Source organism: Pseudopipra pipra, chromosome 5, assembly GCF_036250125.1.
Source record: "Pseudopipra pipra isolate bDixPip1 chromosome 5, bDixPip1.hap1, whole genome shotgun sequence".
Taxonomy (NCBI): Eukaryota; Metazoa; Chordata; class Aves; order Passeriformes; family Pipridae; genus Pseudopipra; species Pseudopipra pipra.
The window spans coordinates 55,320,700-55,340,588 of NC_087553.1; the positions used below are offsets into that span (position 1 = coordinate 55,320,700).

A 19,889-nucleotide genomic window follows, 5' to 3' on the forward strand; every position below is an offset into this window, starting at 1 on the left:
TCTGTTTAGACTTAAAGCTACGTACAAAATGTTGCTGTCAAACGGTGTATCAAAATAGTTTAAATCAGCTGGAAAACTGTGACTCTGCAGGATATTCAGATCCACATTTTTGAGAGCTGTGTCACTTGTGTATGTTTCTTCTTTTTGTTGGTCTTTCAGACTCTCTGGCTGGAGGGTTCAAGTCACCAAGATGCATGTCTTAAAATGGGCTTTTGGGCGAGTGTGTTCATGTGTCTGTCCATCCATGTGTACATGCATGTGTTTCAGGTTTCCAGCACCAGGATGCTATAGCTGCTGCAGCATTAATTGCTATATAATTGCTAGCATGTCTTTAGGCTTGCTGCAGTATTTTTTAATGCAGTCCTTTGGCACTCATCTTTCCACACTCTGCAAAATGGTTTCACCTCTTCCTCTGTACAACTGCACAAGCTCTCAGGATGGGTTTTCGACTCTAGCATAGCAAAGCCATGTAACACATCCTGGGACACAGAGCAGAAGAAAGAGAGGCAGAGTCTTGGAAAGAATGGGAGTTTCAGTCAAAGCCCTAGGCCCTGTTGAGTGTAGGAGGACAAGTCATTTTCATTTATTATTCATGCTGTTTGAGCTTTGGTTTTACTTCAAGCCTTGTTGATAAGAAATTTTGAATATATGTTCTTGTCATCATGGCTAGGCTTCGCGAACGAAGATTTAGGAAGGCTCTATCCATGTTTGTTACAGGCACGCTGGTGGCTTATGAGGCCAATACGAGATAGACATATCCGATTGCAAAAGGCACAGCAGAAAGACTCCTTAGGTGGTGTATTCAGCAGGATACGATTCTTTCTGTGTTGTCTTTTCTCCTCGAGAGTGATCCTGCATACTTTCTCAAGGGAAACGGCAGTGTTGTAGATGGTGTGTCTCCAGGCCTCCCGATTTGAGGCCAGAGTAGACCAGTTATGATGATCAATGTGGCCAAGGTTGAGATGTTGTTTCAGGGAGTCCTTGTATCTTTTCTTCGGGGCTCCTCTCTTGTGGCAGCCGGAGGCAAGTTCACCATAAAGCAGGATCTTAGGGAGGCGGTGGTCCTTCATCCTGGAGACATGACCTGCCCAACGCAACTGTGTTCTCAGCAACATGGCCTCAATGCTAGTGACTGCTGCTTGTTCTAAAACAGATGTATTGGTCACATAATCTGACCAGTGCATGTTTAGGATTGTACGGAGGCAGCGTTGATGGAAGCATTCTAGGAGACGCAGGTGGTGGCGGTAGATGACCCATGATTCGGAACCGTATAAGAGAGTAGACAACACTATGGCTTTGTAAACACTGATCTTGGTGCTTTTTTTCAAGTGTTTATTACGCCATACTCTTTTATGGAGTTTTCCAAAAGCACTATATGCCTTTGCTAACCTGTTGTCTATCTCTCCGTCAATCTTACCACCCGAGGAGTTGAGGCTACCTAGGTAATTAAACTGCTGGACTGATTTAAGCTCTGATTGGCCAATGGTGATATGGGAATGATGGAAGGCTTCCTGAGGTGCAGGTTGATAGAGAACTTCTATCTTCTTTAAGCTGACTTCCAGCCCAAAGAGCTCAGCAGCGTCTGCAAAGCAGGATGTTAAACGCTGCAGAGCTGCTTCTGTGTGGGCAACAAGGGCAGCATCATCAGCATAAAGCAGCTCCCGGACAAGATGGTTTAAGGTCTTGGTGTGGGCCTTCAGTCGCCTGAGGTTGAAAAGGCTTCCATCAGTACGGTATCGAATGTAGATACTGTCCTGATCATCGAGGTCTGCTGTGGCCCTTTGGAGCATCATGCTGAAAAAGAGTGTGAATAGGGTTGGAGCAAGAATGTTTCACACCATTCTTTATTAGAAAGGGCTCAGAAAGTGCATTGCCATATCTGACTTGGCCGTGCTGATCCTCATGGAGTGTGATGATCATTTTGAGGAATTTAGGGGGACAACCTAAACGTTCCAAAGTCTGCCACAGACCTTTCCTGCTCACAGTATCGAAAGCCTTGGTGAGGTCGACAAAGGTTACATAGAGACCTTTGTTCTGTTCCCTACACTTCTCTTGCAGTTGTCTGAGGACAAATACAATGTCTGTGGTACTCCTGTTGGCTCTGAAACCGCACTGACTTTCAGGAAGAATTCCTTCTGCAATAGCGAGTATTAGTCTGTTCAAGAGTATTCTTGCCAGGATTTTGCCAGCAATGGAGAGCAGGTAATACCACGGTAATTTGAGCAATCTGATTTAATATTTTCTTCTTATACAAAGTGATGATGACTGCATCACGAAGGTCTGATGGTAGCTCACCTAGTTCCCAACAGTGCACCACAAACTCGTGAAATTTGGTGTGGAGTGCAAGGCCCCCATGTTTCCAGACTTCGGGCGGAATTCCATCAACCCCAGCTGCCTTGCCGATTTTCACCTGCTGTATGGCCTTGAGAGTTTCTCCTAAAGTGGGGGCAGTATCCAATTCATATTTCACTGGTGTTGTGTGATGGACTGAGTTGCTGAGTCTTGGACTACACGGTTGGTACTGAAGAGAGTCTGAAAGTGTTCAGACCATTGATTCAGAATGGAAGTTTTATCTGTTAGAAGCGTTTGACCATCTGCGCTGAGTAGAGGGCTTTGGACTTGGTATATAGGCCCGTATGGTGTTTTCAGGGCCTCATAGAATCCTCTGTGATCTCCTGAATGTGCATAATTGAGTTTTTTCAGCTAGATCAACCCACCACGTTTTCTGGATGTCACGGAGTTTCTGTTGGAGCTTGCTGCATGTAAGGCGAAAGGCTGTTTTTCTTGCATGACAGGATGGCAGAGCAAGGTGTGCTTGGTGGGCGGTTCTCTTCTTCCTCAACAATTCCTGGATTTCTTGATTGTTTTCATCAAACCAGTCCTTGTTCTTCTTGAGGGAGAACCCTAAGGATTCTTCAGAGGATTGCAGGATGCTGTTTTTAATATGGTGCCAAATTGTTTCAGGAGAGGAATCTTCAGAATCTGTGGAATGGTTTTCTAGCCTAGTTTGAAGGTTTGCCTGGAATCTGTCTCTTACAGTGGCTGATGGGAGATTGTTAACTTGGAGTCTTCTCCTTGGGATGCTGCCCCTTTTAGGTTTGAATTTGAGATTGAAATTGAGTTTACAGCGCACAAGTCGATGGTCTGTTTGGCATTCTGCGCTGGGCATCACGCGAGTATGGTGGACATCGCGGACATTTCTCCGTCACACCAAGACATAATCAATGAGGTGCCAATGCTTAGAACGGGGTTGCATCCAGGTTGTCTTCAGACTATCTTTCTACTGAAAGATAGTATTAGTGACGGTGAGCTGTTGCTATGCACAGAATTCTAGCAGAAGTCGACCATTATCGTTGCAGTTTCCAACACCATGCTTGCCTAATACTCCTTTCCAGGCTTCAAAATTCTTACCTACTCTGGCGTTGAAATCACCAAGGATAATGATCTTATATGTTCTTGTACTTAGTTAGGAAGTGTGTTATCCTCCTGAATAGCTGACAGCTAAGAGAGTCCCTTGCCTGGCTGAACTGATGCTTTAGGAATACTTTTCTCAGAGCTGACCTCAGAAGTGGGTCTCCCAAATGGTATCGTCACCTGCCCACAGACAGGAATAAGAACAGGCAATCATCTTGGGCTGCTGACAGGGCATTTACAATATATTTGTCTGAACAGCCAAGTCATCCATAAATGACTTCTGAGTTCCTCAAAATGTGTCATATGTAGGGGAACAGGGGCAGAGAGGTGACTTGCCTGGTGCTTTCATGTATTCCCACTCCCTGCTTGTGCAACCTTGGGTTGCACTGGTAACCTGAAAAGGGCTTTCCCCCCTCTGATTCTTGGGTGCAGCCAGTACCCTTGACCTGATCCCTTCACCATCATGTCTCCAACATGGAAAGTGAATGTAGATGTCCCAGCTGTGATGCCCAACTTGCTTGTTGGAGACCTTTTACAACTTCTAACACTGTGACCTCTCCAAAAGCATTTGGTGTGCTTCTCCTGCTCACTCAGCCCACGTGCTCTGAGCATGCTTTTGTTCACTCATCCTTCAGTGTGTATCAGGATCAGCCTTGCAGTGAGCTGCCTGGCATGCATGCCAGGGCATGAGTATGCCCTTTAAGAAATGCATGAAATATCCCCATGTGCTTGACAGTGCCAAACACTTCAGTATCTGTTTCTGTTTTCCCTTCACATGATCCTTCCAAATAAATAGCTTGCTTAACACAAAAAAGGATGAAATTAACTTGAAGTCTGACTTGGAGTCAAAGTTTGTGTACTCATCTGTGTCTGGCACCAGTGGGGCACATCAGTGCTGCTCAACTGATTCCTAAAAACTACAGCTGGGAGAGTGGTGTCACCAGTTTGGGCTTCTGGCTGCTGTTCCCAGATCTATAATTTTTCCTCCCTCTTCCATATCCAAGTAGCTGCTCCTGGCCCATTTCCAGGATCACACTGGATTGGTCTCAGCTCCTTGGTGAAGTAATAGATAAGGAATGTTACAAGCACTTAAGTTTCTCTTCCTGGCACGAAGGCTCTCCTGCCCACTTGCTCACCAATTACCCAGCACAGCCATACCTGCCTTTTTTTAAGCTTCAACTGTCACACCACATAGACTCTCTCACATTTTACAATATGCTGCAGACTGAGTCAGCTGAGGGATCCTGGCCAGTAGCAGAGTACTGCTCATGCTTTTGCTATGGCTGCCATTACCACAACACATAGGAACCTCATAGACAGGCTCAGGATCTCGTGGGAAACCACAGATCTCTCCTAGATACATCCAGCATTCCTCCAGCATATTTATAAGCTTCCCCTTTATGCAAAAAAAGAAGTAGGATGATGTGGTAATGCTGAGTCGATAGACACGTGAGGCAAGAAAGTCAAGTTGAGCCTGCAACACAGCAGTGTGGTGGTTTTCACTTAGCATCTTCATTGGCATTGCTGTAGTTGTGTATTTACATCATATAACAGCAGGATTTGGAATGTGCTTGCCTCCAGACAGAGGTTCTCATTTGCTAATTGCCTGGTTTCCATGTTTTGGGCCTGAAATGTGTGCAAAGAGTTTTTGGAAAGAGAGATTGCCTGCTACAGGTTGGTCCATGTTCTTGTTACATTGTCTGGAATAGAGCTACTTTGGATGTCATTTTGAAATTCAAAACTGGGGGCAGAGAGGTAGATAAAAAATTGTGTCTTTCTCCCTGTTCTATTCCTCCCTCTTTCCTGACATCTGTTACACCCTGGATTTCCAGCTTTTTTTGGTTTTGAGTGTCTCTGCTGTTCTGCTTTTCTTTACTTTGGTTCTTTTTCATTTTAGAAATATTTTTTCCCAAACATTTTCTTCCTTCTACATCATCTAATGAAACTAATTGTGGGATGATCCATGCAAGGACTTCCAAATTTCTGCTACTGTCTAGCATTATCCCTATGTCTGGATAATGCTAGACAAAAAGACGGGGGGGGGGCGGGGAGCGGGGAGAAAGGAGGTAGGGAAAGAGTGAACTAAACCAATGTGAGTCTTGTAACTAAGAGACTCATGGAGTCTGGATTTGCAAACTAATGACTAATTTCCCTAAGTACTTGCCTACTCCTAATTACTTCAAGATGAGATTCTTGGATCGCTTGGGGCAGGCATATATTCTTTAAGTGCCTTGCATGTGTACGTCATAAGAGAATAATTCTGAATTATGTGCAGATAGTGAGATGTTCTTACCCAGATTAAATTTGGCTTTTGTGTTCTGGTCTTGAGGAAGCCAAAGTAGCTTGAAGATCATAGTCAACCTGAGAATACTCCAAATTTTCCTAGCAAAATCATCACATGCTTTATCCTGCTTGCCCTTGTGGAAAAGCTTCAAGTCGCTGGGGTCCTTGGCCCTTCTTAGTTTTGAAAGTATATGTAATAAACACAAGCTAAATGCTGTGTATATCTCATCAGGGCCCTGTAAAAATATTGAAAAATGAATGATGGGGGTGCTTTAAAGAAACTCGTCATCAGTCCTGTTGGCAAATTTTTGCTGAGCCTACTCCCTCCTTCTTTAATATTACTATGTCTGTATTGTAGGAAGCAGTCCCTCCTAAGTGCTCTCAGACCCTGAGCGAACACATTTCTCCACCCAAGACTTGTTGTGACACATCTGGTTTATATTGAGACTGCTGGATTTCTGCTAAGCCCTCCAGCAGAGAGGAGTCTTTGAGACATTTTTTCTGCATTCCAGCTCTGAGCTATTTGCTAGGGGAAGAGAAAGCAATGCTTTGTCTTTCACTGGTGGAAAAAAAAAAAAAGAGAGAGAAAAAATACCTTTTGGAATATAACTTGCCTTTTGTAGTAACCCACATGGAGGTGAAGGCCATGGCTCAGCCTTCAGGATGGAATAACCGTGTTGCTGTGGTCAGCACGGTATCTTAGTATTTCTCCTACGTCTTTCAAGGTAGTTTGCTTGCTAGTTAACGCTTGCTGATCTATTTTCTGGCTTTGATTTTATTCTGGTTTTTTTTGTTTTGCTGCAAGGCATGCCTTTGGCTGTGGAGAACTGTCTTTTAGACTATAGATTTCCTATAGTATCACTGGAATATACAGTTCGTATGTAACTCCTGAGGAGAGACTTAATGCATCTTTGTCACATGCAAGGGCATTCTTACTTTGCAAAATAATTTTCTGGAGTTGATGGGAGTCGATGTGGCCACTGGAACCACTGTTGGCTCTTCTAATGAAAAATTGATGTTCTAAGTGGTGAGACAAATTCTATGTAGGTGTTTCCTTTTATTTAAGGTTTTTTCTTTTCTTCAGAGTCTTATAAATCACTTAAGTGCTATTGGAGAGTTAAGATATTTATCTGTTTGTTTGAGAAACAAATAAAAAAAAGGACCCGTTAAAGCAGTTCCAGTGAGAATTGATATTATTGTTGCATTTTTTGTTCTTAATTATTTTGTTGTGGGCTGAAAACACTAAAATACTTCCTGTTGAAATTCATTGCTAAGTTAATGTTCTCTTTAATATTTAGGAGTGCAATTCTTGGTAATGTCTGACTTAACTAAGACTGATTATCCTTCTTGTCAAGCACACTTTTTTCAGCATTTTTGTCCTGCCTTTAAAAGATATGTCAGCAAAAACCTAGTAATAACATTTCAATTAAGCTTGCTGGAGGGGAGTAGAATGAGAAAGTAAAATTTTCATTCAATTTCATAGGGTTTTTTTCCAAGATTCTGATTCTGTGCAGAGTAATAAAATCACTGGCTTTTAATTAAGTTTAAACAATAGTTTGCCTAAATTTTAACTACATAATTTTAAAGTAGGTATATGGAATTAACTTCCCTTTTAATTACAAATGAAAACCAGAATGCTTCCTGTAACATGACGAACACTGACATAATTTTCTTTCGTAAACACCTACAGCTGATGCAAATGGACCGTTTCTTGATTTCTGTTGTGTGCACTTCAGTTATGTTTAATTCATTGTATTCTTAGAATCCTGCTGTCTCTCAGTCCCTTCTGACTCATTTGCATAGTATTTTGAAAAGTGTTTCAAGCAGCAGCCTCTGCAGGGCATGCTGATGTTCTGGCTAGGTAAAGCTTGCATAGGTAGGGGTCTAAGCACCAAAATAAAATGGTCACCTCAGAACTTCTTAATTGTAGCTCTCTTGTAATTCCTCAGTGTCTTTTCTTAATTGATATTAAATAGATACCTATTCTCCTTATTTGTCCATCAAGTGCTTTGTTCTTCACTGTTTGCCTGAACTGGTCCTGCATAAGGTCCAGATGAAACATCTCACACCCCCTTTGCCTTGCATGTACTTACACTGCAATCACTTTTTCACACAGAGATACATAAGAGCAAGCTTGTGAAATCAAAAAAAAAGATAATCCTTTGCATTATTTTTGTCAGATATTCTGTTCCTTCTGTCTCATAGTGTGCTTTCAGCAGGGTCTGGTGGACAAGCCCAGCTCGCTGGTCAGGCTGGTATGCAAAGAGAAGATGCCAGACACCTTGAAAAGCAGGGAGAAAAGCTGCAGCGGAAACCCCTGCTCCTTCAAGGTCCAAGCGAGCACCCCAAAGCACTGGTCATGAATGAATGAGCTTGTTAAACCTCTGCCACCACTAAAGCCACCATTCATGCAAGGTTTATAGCTCCTTTTTGAGAACATTGTAAAGCTAATCTAAGTAAACTTTGCAAAGTTGAGTCTGAATGTCCTTGCTGAAAGTGGTATGTTATCTGCAGTGCTCTTTCTTTCAGAGAGAATGCTTTGTATTTTGCACTTTGTCAAAGAAATTTCCATTAAAAAAATGTGGAAGGAATAAGGGGAGATCTTTAATCTACAGGTGATTTGTTTGTAGATATGAAAATAGCATAGGGGATTTAAGTCCTAGATCCAGAAGGAAGCACAAGCAGGAGAGTAAATTATTTCTTCTGAATGAGAGTAAGAATCTAATCACTCTGTGCTCCTCGAGATGACTGAAGATATCTTTTATTTTAATGAGAACCGTATAGGCTTTTCTGTGTGCTCAAATGCACAGAATAAATTGAAATTCGCTTTCTGTGTGCTGTCACACATTGAGCCTGGATTGTGGTTGTGCTTCTGGCCTGGTGAGATCAGGTTGAGGGGTTTTTTTGTTCAAACATAAGGGTAATTCATTCTTCATCATCAATTGAACTCGAGCATTTTCAAGCCAGCTGCCAATTGTGATACGTGGGCTACTGGCTTTGTGGTGTATTCTTTTGTCCTCATAGTAAGAAACCATGCATGCTAGTCTGGCGACATTAACCTTTCTGGAGGTAAAAATGAATCACTTGTTTGTCCAGACTAAAGTTTTCAGTGAAGTCTTCAATTTTTGTTCTTGCTTTCCTTTTTTTTTCTGTTATCTGAGAGTAATGTCCTTCCTTTATGTGTATGAACTTTGTATAGCCTAGTAAAAGCACGGAAATGCATTTATAGGTCTTGGTACCAGAGACTAAAATTTTTCTTTTGCTTTTACCAAGGAAAGGTCACCCTATAATCCAATATACAGTGATATGCTCATAGCAACTTTCAGAGGACCCCCTTATTCCATATAAAAGGGAATGCATCCATACCCAAGCCAAAAAAAAAAAAAAAATTACTATTAAAAGAAAACATACTTGTGCATTTCAGTTTTGCTCAGTGACATCCTCCTTTGAGCTTTTTTTCCATCTCTTATAAATTATGACAGTGAGGAGGAGACAGTGCAATAAATCATCATCCTGAGTGGGTAAGTGTAGGGTCTCCTTCTCTTTTTAAGGGCTTTAAAATGTCAAAAGTGAGTGTTTTGATACATGGCTTAACTTTGTCGAGTATTGGCACTTCAAACTATCACTAAGGGTCAATCAGACTTATAACCAGTGTTCCATACTTTGAAGATAAAACAATTCATAGTGTTGTAAAATGGTTTAGAGGTCTTGTTGTCTTCTATCTTCTTTTCTGCATGTTTATGTGTGCTCCTCCCATTCAAAACCACTTCTTTTTCAGCTTCAGGTGACATTAGAGAAAATGGCTTGTGCCTTGTTTTACTGAACTGCTGGATTGGAACGAAATATTTGGAAACAACATGGTTTCTTTCATTTGCAAAATGTGTTGAGAGAATTGCAGAGAAAGAGCTGGTGTACCCACTGTTATTTGGTTAGCTTTTATTTTTCACGAAGTGGGCCAAAGCAGTTATTTCAGTTTGGATAAATTTGGATCCATTGGTCTGAGGCATGTTCCTGAAATCTTACAACAAGAGGGGTAGTAGAATGGAGGGGTTTGGCTTCTTCCCTCCATTCCTTTGAGGAATGCTGAAGTGACCCACTTCTGCATGATGTTGTTAGTTTCAGACCTCAGTAATTCACATTGTGCTTGAGAAATGTGAAACAATTGAGTATCGGCCTGGAGTTGGGTCTCACAGAAGGGGCCTACAATACCAGCCAGGATTGCTGATATTTGTGGAGCTGGAGGTGTTGGTAAAGGCTTCATCTGGAATAGTTTTTTCTCACTGCCCTATATATTTAAAAATGGGGGAATTGGTCAGAATTATTTTCACCTTGCAGTTAAAGGGAGGAGATGGTCTAATATTCTGGCACTGTGGTTTACCTCTTACTTTTATACCACTGAATATACCCAAAGAAAGATAGTGTGAAACAGGAAAGGTATTTCTAGAGCAGTTTCTCAACTTTCCTACTAAAACATTTTGAAATATACATCTTTTGAATCTGTTTTATTATGCTCTGTTTGTAGCTACCAAATTTAGAAAAATTCTTAGTCTTTCAAATGATAGGAGAGCAAAACATGTATGTCCCAAGAATCTGAAGTCGGTGTTGCAGCAGTAACAGCCCAGCCAAAATACTGAGCTTTTTAAATGACTTTCAAAGATTATTGTTGGTTTAGGATTTTATTCTTTCTTCATGGCATTCCATTGTTGACTTTGAGGTGGGTTTTTTCCCCTGAAAATTGGACCCCCTTGTGCTTCTCAAGTATTTTTTGGGGTTTTTCATATGCTGCCTTGGTCACCAGATGAGAATGGAATGGATGCTCTTGTTAGTCAAGCATGAAAAGTTAACATCTGTTGGGCTTTAAAGCAGATTTCCAAGTAAACTGTAAAAAATGTGTAATCCTAATAAGATAAACTTGACATAATCGCTACTTTCAATAAAGTAATTTTCTAATTTATCAGATGATAATTTAGTGGAACATGTGAAAAAAAAAAAAGTGGCTAAGGGAAATATAATGGCTGCATTAATGAAACAGGTGAGCACAGACAGCTTTGTTATTCCAATATGAACAAGCCTTGTGAGTGAGTGAGAGTGTAACACCACAATCTATGTGTGATACTGGAGACTGGAGTCAAACATGGAGAGAGTTTTCTTTCTTTCACATGGCCATCATTTGGAAGTAAGAGTAATCCAATCACCTCCAGGAATCTAGATGAAGGGGTGGATGAGGAAACCACTGAGAGGTAAAAGTGCAGAGAATATGGAGAATTCGTGATCCATATCGTGAGAAAAGAACACTTGTGGCTGGTCTGTAGGCAGTGCTGTGCTTGTGTACCCAGTGCATGGGCTTCCCTTCACAACTGGCAGTAGAGAGAGGTGAGCGTGTAGGTTTCTCTGGGATCTAGTAATACAATCCCCCCCAAAACTGTAAACTTCCTTTCTTCCTTATCCTCCTAAACCTATGGGCTCTTTACTCAATTTGGAATATGGTAAAAGAAGATGTTATTCAAGTGGAGTTGCAGTAATTGGGTAAGAAGGGAAGGAAAGGTATTCCTGAGGGTTTTCACACAAGAATGCTGCTAGCTTTTGACGTTTGCCCAAGTCAATTATATATATTTCTCCGTACTGGAGAACCTACTTTAGAGGGAGAGGTTGGTATTTCCAGATCCTAGATGTACTTTGAGATCTGCCACAGTAAAGTACTGAAAATTAACGAGTATTAAAAATAGGCCTTGTTTTTAATCTTCTTTCTCCCTACCTGGAAGGGAGGGGCAGCTCTTCCTGACTACACAACGCCCTTTGAACAAGACAGATTTCACTCTAGTGTTTACATAGTGTTTCCCATACACAAATGTGGACTACTCCCTGTGAAATAACACAGAGCCACAAGATGCCCTGATGAAGACTCTCAGTGGGATTGTAAACGTCCCGCTTCTGATTTCTCCTTTCTTCACAGTTTCCTTTTAAAGTGTTTCCTTCTTGGGAACTTTATGGTAAGTGTCTGAATGCATCTGCTGTAGCTGTCATTTCATCTCCTTCCTATAGCAACATCTGGGAAATTTGTTAAATTTACTTCAATGTGAAATTGCTTTCAATTTGTCAGACATCAGCTTTAAGTGTTTGACTCCCAAGTGAAGAACATATCATTAGCTGATTATTATTTCAAGAGTTAAAGTTTGTGTAACTAATATTCTAAACCTCAACCAAATCCAGGTATTTTGGTGATCACGCTTTAATCGCTCCTCTGATTAATTTATTATGAAAAGAGACAATTAGATAGTACATAACAGTGTTGATTTTTTTACAGCAACATTTTTTTTCTCAGTCAAAAAACACTGTTGTAGTAAAACTCAGGAAAAAGAAACTAAGCAAATCTATTTACTTTGCTTTGCATTTCCTACTGACAGATTCTTAGTGCTTTGGAATGGATTAAAAGGAAAGGTAACAGCAGGATGTGACCTGTCGTTTCAGAGCATTTTGGGTGCAGGCAATGCAAACACCCACATAAAGTCATCCCAGGAAACTATTTTTCTTAATATTTTATAGTATGCAGTTTAGTCTTCTGCTTCCTCTATTATTGCACTATTTTTCCTTAGTATGCACATCACCATGGTACATGAGTATCTACTGCATAATCTTTTTTCCACCTGTCCTAACTGTATGCATGCATAGAGTGGAAATTAATTTGTTATGAAATCCAAACTGTAAATAAGAACTAATGTGTTAGCTTACCTAAATATTTATTTATATATATAAATATATAAATATATATAAATATATATATTTATATATATATATATACCTAAATATACCTATATATTTGAAAATATATACGATATAAAGTAGTATTGTCACCCTTACTGTGGAGCAGCAAGTAATATTACAACAGCCAAAGAACCAGTCTTGTACATTACTCTGCTTCCACCCTGTAATACTTTCCACAAGGCTTGGCCATTGCTAATTAGCAGCTGAGGGAGGGAAGGACTGGGAGATAATAAGATATCACTTTTCCCTCCCTGTTTTTCCTCCCATACCTATCTCCCTCACCCATGCAAGGGGATGCAGAGAAATGTGCTGGAGTGAAGAAACCACATCTAGAAGGATCTGTGACTGCCAGCAAGGCAGGAGGCAGATGGAATTATACTCTGTTATGTGGTCATGCATCTGAGGATGTCAGTGAAAAAGTAGAGGACTAAAATGCCCTTTTTTCACTGTATTGTTATATTTCTTTGATGTGTGTGATAGGCTGAAATCCCTCGTGAACAGCTCTAAGCCCCATCCACAGACCCCTGAAATAGCACTGATTCCTGTCCAAGAGGTTTAATAATGCTACATGGCATCATGATACTTGCTTTCTTGATAATTATATTGACAATGGGACTTCCATAGTCTTCACCCTGTCAGGAGGTGCTGTTCCCAGGTTTTGGCCTTCTCTAACATCTCAGCCAATTTATTGGGTTTTCCCTCTGCAAAACCTCTCAGCTCTGCTTCCCAAACCAGAGCAGTAATTAGCCTCTCTCCCTAGGCAGTGGACTAAAGCCACTTAAACCTTTACCACCCTATCAAAGCAGTAAGGAATTTAGATTATCAATTTGCATAAAACAGTGCTATATTTATTAAAATATATATGTGAGTGTATATAATTAAGTGAGTCAGAGCAATACATGAGAAATTAATAGGAATGTGGCCCATACTAATGGTATCAGTGATTGCTGAATCTGTGCAGTGAAACAGGAGTACTTTGAACATGCCTGGAATTTGGAAAGTACATATCCACTCAGGAACATTAGTTGCCTCATTGTGTTTAGATGACTTATATAATTCAGAGTTAATGATTGAATTCACGTTGAAAAACAGTCTGCTCATCTGCTGCTACTCCAAGTCTCAGGGAGACTAAGTACAAAATAGCCATTTTGAGGAGTGATACTGAATCGAAGGCAATTTTCTTACCTTTTAGCTCCTTCGTGGTAAGTAGTGCTTATCCCTCAAGCAGGTGCACCAGAAAGTACCACCAGTAAATGCTGATGAGTTCTTCAAGGAGGGAAGTGATGAATGGAAGATATGGTTATAACTACATAACAATTTAAAAATCTCTTTCTTCCAATTATGTTGTGTGGAACAAAGATTTTAAGCATCCACTGAAGATACAATTTTCTGAGCTGTGGGGATTTATTGATTTATTACGTTTTTCTCCTCTCCATGGCATCAGTGGGGAGGATTAACTTTCACTTACACTCAGATGTCATTTTTCACTGGTACTATCACCCCCATTCTCCATCCAAATGTGCTGCTGAAATGTGGCAGGTGGTTTTTCCAGTAATTGCATGCTACTTCATTCCATTTTGAATGGAAGTATAGAGTACAGTGGTCTTCCTCTCTCATCACCAGCATACTTCACAGCCGTGTGGTATTGACTGAGAAAATGCAGAAGAGTGGGCTCCCCTTTAGATTGCAAAGATGTGTTATCTTGCTGTATGTTCCCTAAGGAGGCAGTAACTTAATTCCTGCGCAAACAGCTTCTGACTCCAGCACTTTTTGCATGACCAAAAAAAAAAATAAATCTATTTTTTAAATGTCCACTTGTTGTTTTATTTTATGATAAAAGAAACTGTACATGGTTTTGAGTATTTAAAATTCGCTATTCGGTATTCTATTACAGTATACATATGCTTGATCTCATTCTGAGGCCAGCAACCATGCTCTCATAGAAGGCAGCTTTTCTTTGGCCCCAGCTGTGCTAAACACTATTGTAATTAGCACGATGGTTAACTTAATCAGAGCACTTGGCTCGAAAGAGAGGTGTTACAGAGTGCACCATAATTAGCATTTTTATTTCTTTGATCCTGAGTGTGTCTTTATTGACAGAAATATCAAGAGCTTGTTTGTTTTTTCTTTTAACACATCAGGAAGCAGAAATATATGTGGCTATGAGACTATGAAATTAGTAATGATTTTTTTAATTTTTTTTTTTTATAAAACTGTCCCAAAGGAAGTAGAAGGGATAAAGATCTACATGTATGGAAAAAATGGTATCAAGCCTCAACCTTTACTGCTGCAGCATGTGGGCAGGTATATGGCCAGAAAACAGCTCCTGGGACTGCTGCAGCCTTGTGAAGTTGCATGGACAATGTTAATGGCCTCTTAAACATTTCTAGCGTGCTGATGTGGATGACATGGCTGCTATTTGAGTCTGTAGAAAAGGTACTGTTTCCTTAAAGTGAGGAAGGGGAATGCTGCAAGTATGATCTGTTTGGCAAAAAAACCCTAAAGATTTGGATGATACTGTAGCAGCTAAAGCTTTAGATGAATGCCAGCTCGGTCACTGAAACATAGGCATCCCATCCTACATGCCTGATATAAGCAGGTGGTGAAAGCATGCAGCAGACCAGATGACTGCTGTTCATGAAAAAGCATAACATTTATGCTGTCAGACAAAATGCTGAAGTCTTCCAAACTTGCATCTGGCATCACCGCCTTGATTGCAGGGGAGGAGAGTCAAGACGCCTGGGAGGCTCTTCTCATTACACACCACTGAGTGGAGCGGTCGATCGCAATGCCAACAAACCCAGCATATTAAAAACTGGGGACTTTTCAGTAGATGAAGCCACTGTCAGCCTTCCTTGGATAGCCTTTGTTAGGTTTGATAAACATGCCCATGTTGCAGTGGGATGCCTGTAATGCTTTGTATCTCCAGTGCATACACAATGAGTTGGGTGTAATTTGTATCAGTTGGTTTTGAGCATTTGTTTAACAATCTGGAGCAAGTGCTATATGTGCTTGTTTTTATTGACTTTGAGATGATGTTAGCTCAGGTATTGGTAGACACAATATAGCACAACAATTTGTGTATTCAACTTCCATATGGCCTCTATAATTTTGACTACTGGTTTTAAAAAAAAAGATATAGCAATAACTATAGTGGAAAACTGGGAAAAAAAAATGGTTGAGGATCCTCTTGCAAGAGCTCTTTGCAGGTTTTCACTCTTCCTTTATGTATGTCTGTCTTTTTACAGTCTTTTCAAAGAGGAATACCTGTGTTCTTACAGTTCATTTGAATCTGCTTTGCCAGCAGAAAAATCATATGCTAATAGAGGCTGCAGAGAATGCAGCTGTCATTAAGGGACTTGATATGTTTTCCTTGACTTCACTAGATTACTTTTATCTACTCAGGATGGATAAGTAATTTTTAAAACGTTTATATAACTAGGTTTTAGGTCAATAGCAGGTTAAATGGTTTATTTAAGTAATCTTTCCTGGTGGAAAGTATGTGGAAAGACCCTCTCACTGTTTTTACAAGATTATTTTCATATCAGCATTAAAGCAGCAAGCAGTCTCCTTGACAGTAAACTCGGAAGATACCCATTATTTGAGAGACGTGATAAAAACAGTATAATCTTTTCCAATACCCATACAAAGCCAGTAATTGTCTGTTTCTGCCATTCCAGTTATTTATGTAATTATACTTAATGCCATACAGATTTAGAAGAAATAGAAATTGTTGCTGCTGGTTCTGATTAATATTTTTCCATCCTGAGATCATAAAAACAGGAATAAATACCTCTTATGGTGGTAGAGAGAATAAAGGACTATGGATTTGCAAACGATTGATCAGAGGAGCTGAACCAGAATGGGGGAAGTACCTTTTTTGAGTCTCTCTCCTATACACACAATGGCATCATTCCTAAAGCTTACAGATTGCTAGGAAATGCTGTCATCACATAATATCACTCCTGGGATGTTAATACCTTTATTAAACTAAAGTCTGTAGTAATTTTACAGTGGATTTCAAAGATACAGAATTTAACTAGCTTGAACCTGGACATATCCAGGCTGTCTTGCTTTGCCCCAGTCCTGGTGAAACTATTTACCTCGAGGCCAAAAAGTGTTTAAATAGTAAGATACCTCCCATACTGTCCTGCTTAGCATAACTGGGTTGGCTCAGGACAAGGAGCTCTAGGTAAGCCCCTGCCCTCCATCTAATCCTACATGCTGGAACAATCCAAGGTTGTTTGTAAATGCCCTGGAAAGCATGCCAGTGCTTTCAGACTCCAGGATTAGGGGAGCTGCTTGAAAACTTACAGATACATCTTATATGCAAATTTACTGCATTCAATTGTGCACAGTCTCAGTATTTGAGTTGCTTCTTCACAGTGTCTGAAGAGAAGGAAACTGGCCACGTATGAGCAGAATGCTCAAGTTAGAAGTTCAGATTGGGTTCAGCAAAGCTGGTGTATCCATTTAAATCAGAAAAAGGAAAAAATAGATTTTTTAGGTCCATTCAAGAAATTAATATGTGATCATAGGTCTTATAACATAGTGTTCATCTAGTTTGGTCAGCTATAGTATTATATATTTATACAAATTCACCACTTAGCCTGAAAGTTCTGCCTGAGCTAGATAATACCAATTTAAAAAAACATCTACTCTCTCTTTTTTTTTCTTTTAAAGACTTTAGGTGATGGCAAATTTACTGCATGCAAATTTGAAAGGCTTCAGTGACTTAATTGCATTCATTTCTAACACTTCCCCCTCATTTTTAGCCTGATTTTTTCCTCAGAGTTCTGTTTTTTGACTCTCTGTCCTGTTACACCTTTATTAAACATCTCTCACTAATGTAAGTATTTATGGACTGTGATCAAGCCATTATGAACTTTCTCTTTGTGAAAATAAATAGACTGAATTACTTCTGGTTCTTGCTTTAGGACATCGTTTCCTGACTCTGAATCCTTCTTTCAGCTCCACCCTGAATCCTTTCCAATTTGTCGTCATGTTTTGTGCAGTGTGGATGCCAGACACGGCCATGTATGCTTGTAATAATTTCAATCACAGGCATCTCAGCAGTGTAAGGGAAACTGAATTTTTTTACCTCTCCAGGAGTGAGGGTAGAATGAGTTCACCCCAAAGATCTGGGTTGTTAACCCAGCTGTGGAAGAGGGAAAGGAGAGAGAGCATGGCCAAGACTGGAAGGAGCTGGTTCCTCATTTCCTCCCACTGACAATTCTGCCAAAAGTAACAAGAGGACGTTCGGGTATGACATAGGCAAAGCAGGCAGCAGGTCCATGACTATCACTTAGCATTGTTTTGCTTACTACCCCGTTAACCTGGATAACCTCAGATTCATCTGTTCCTGGTAATGCTCCTCTGAAATGCTATAATGATGTTTTCTGCTTTGTGACTTCCCCTGGTTCATGTATTGAAAGATCTTATTCATTTTCTTAGCCACTGCATCCCTGCCAGAGTTTTAGTTGTGGCTCACTGTGGCCCTGAAGTCATTCTTCAAGTCACTGCTTTCTAGATTAGTTCACCACCTTACAAGTTTAACCTGTATTTGAAGAAGCATGACCTTGCATTCTGTGACTACGATAAGTAACATCATTCAAAGAGCTACACAGAGCATATTTTTCAGCTCATTTTGAACTGACTAGCCCTTAGTCTGGCTGCTATACCATTAGTTATATCACCTTCACCTTGACTGCCATAGTACTCTTTTCTTCCACATCACTTAAGATTATAGATTAGAGAAGGACCAAGATCTATCTATACACAAATCAACCAAATTATTTGGTTCTGGGAGTCCCATTTTCTGAAGTCTCTCCTATTTAATTGCAACATTTCTATTTTGTGAGATGCATGACTCTGTTTTATACTCCTCTTTGAGAGGAAGAATGAAAAAGGCAAGTCATCTTTCATCTTGCGGTTCTTGTGTTCTATGTGGGGTTCTACTACTGCAATGCAGTTGAAGATACTGCAGAGGGATATTTAAATTTAAGCAAAAAAATCCCCTAATTAAAATGAAGAAAAAATTATGAATGCATTTCTATTTTTAGTATTCATGAAAGTTGCCTTTGCAGAACCTTTGGGCTTAAATTAATAGACATTCCATTTTTAATTGGAGCATTTTGTGGCATGCAATGGTTTATAATAAAGAGTGAGTTAGTTAGGCATTTATTTGAAAACTAAAACATTCAGGGAAGCCAGTGTGGGATTTTGGATATAATATCGACTTCATAGATAAAAGGGACAGGGGAGGGAGGCAGATGAGCCACAGACAAATGACACTATTGGACATCTCAGTAAGCTGTGCCTTCTGGATGCTATCCTTAAGCAATCAGGGCAAGATAAAGATATCACAAAACATGCCAAAAAATGAATTCAAAATAATAATTTTTCAACCTGCAATCTGTATGTTCATATGTGAGTCAGGAGTTACAGAATCTCTCAAGAGTTTTGCTTTCCTTACACCCACTCCCATAGATGAGCTTCAAGGTTGTTCTATTTGTGCTCTTTGCTGCTACTCACATTAGGCTTGGGCTAAAATAAATAGGGATTTGCTGCCCAGGGAATAATGTCAGCTGGATGAGGGGGGTTTTTGTGGCATCCAGCAAAAATAACGAGGGAAAAGGGAAAGACATGGAACATACTGTGGTAGCCAGTGCTTGATGGGCAGCCTCCTGCTGCTCGGCAGGAACACAACTCCCTTGGGCAGTGCTGGCAGATCAGGTCCTCTTCTGAATCCAGGTGATTTCGATTCCAGAAAGCTAGTCTTTTTCCCATTATGCCAGATTACCATGCTAGATTCTGTTTAAGGGAAGAGGAAAGGAACATTTGAGTTTGCAAGACTTGTCATGTGTTTTCAAGTTACTGCTGCACAGCAACCACTGTCCTTACTGCTGCTTAATCATACCACCCTAAAAACTGCTAAATCAGTTAAAAAAATCAAATATCAGGAGATTGCGCTTGTGTTTTCTGTGTGAGAGTGTCTGCTTAGAAAAACTGGATTGTACATTTTTCAGAAAGCAAATGACTTGTCACAAAGCAGTGCTTTGTTCCTATGCTGGATGTTATCTTGAGCCATGAGAACAGGGCTGTTGCTTCACATTTCATGTGCTGCGTAACTTCCCTCCCAAATGCCAGAGCCATCAGAGAACTATTATTGCCTCCTGTACATGGTGGCAATCGTAATTACTGCATCAGCCTTAGAATAAATACACAGCTAATCAAATATGATGATAAGAAGTAGAATAATAGGCAGACTAGTAGAACTATGGTAAAAATGTTTGCTGGGTAAAGCTTTCCTGGCATGTTGCTTGAAGCCAAAGTGAAGTCCACCTCTTCCAAACACTGTATTCAGGTCAGGTTCAGCCTTGTTTTGTTTAGAGAGCATCTCCATCAGTCTGAATTACATTTTTCCTCAA

At 40.2% G+C, this 19,889-nt stretch overlaps 1 protein-coding gene across 9 annotated transcripts in view; it reads left to right on the forward strand.

The window, feature by feature from the left end:
• Positions 1 to 19,889, forward strand: part of PLXNB2 (plexin B2) — a 257,577-nt gene that overhangs the window by 107,225 nt on the left and 130,463 nt on the right. The window contains exon 4 of one of the 9 annotated variants that reach the window (XM_064656177.1): positions 11,651 to 11,687. The exons of the other annotated variants lie outside the window; for them this stretch is intronic. The gene's annotated coding sequence lies outside the window, so the exon portion shown is untranslated. The remainder of the gene's footprint in view (positions 1 to 11,650; positions 11,688 to 19,889) is intronic. 9 annotated transcript variants of the gene reach the window in all.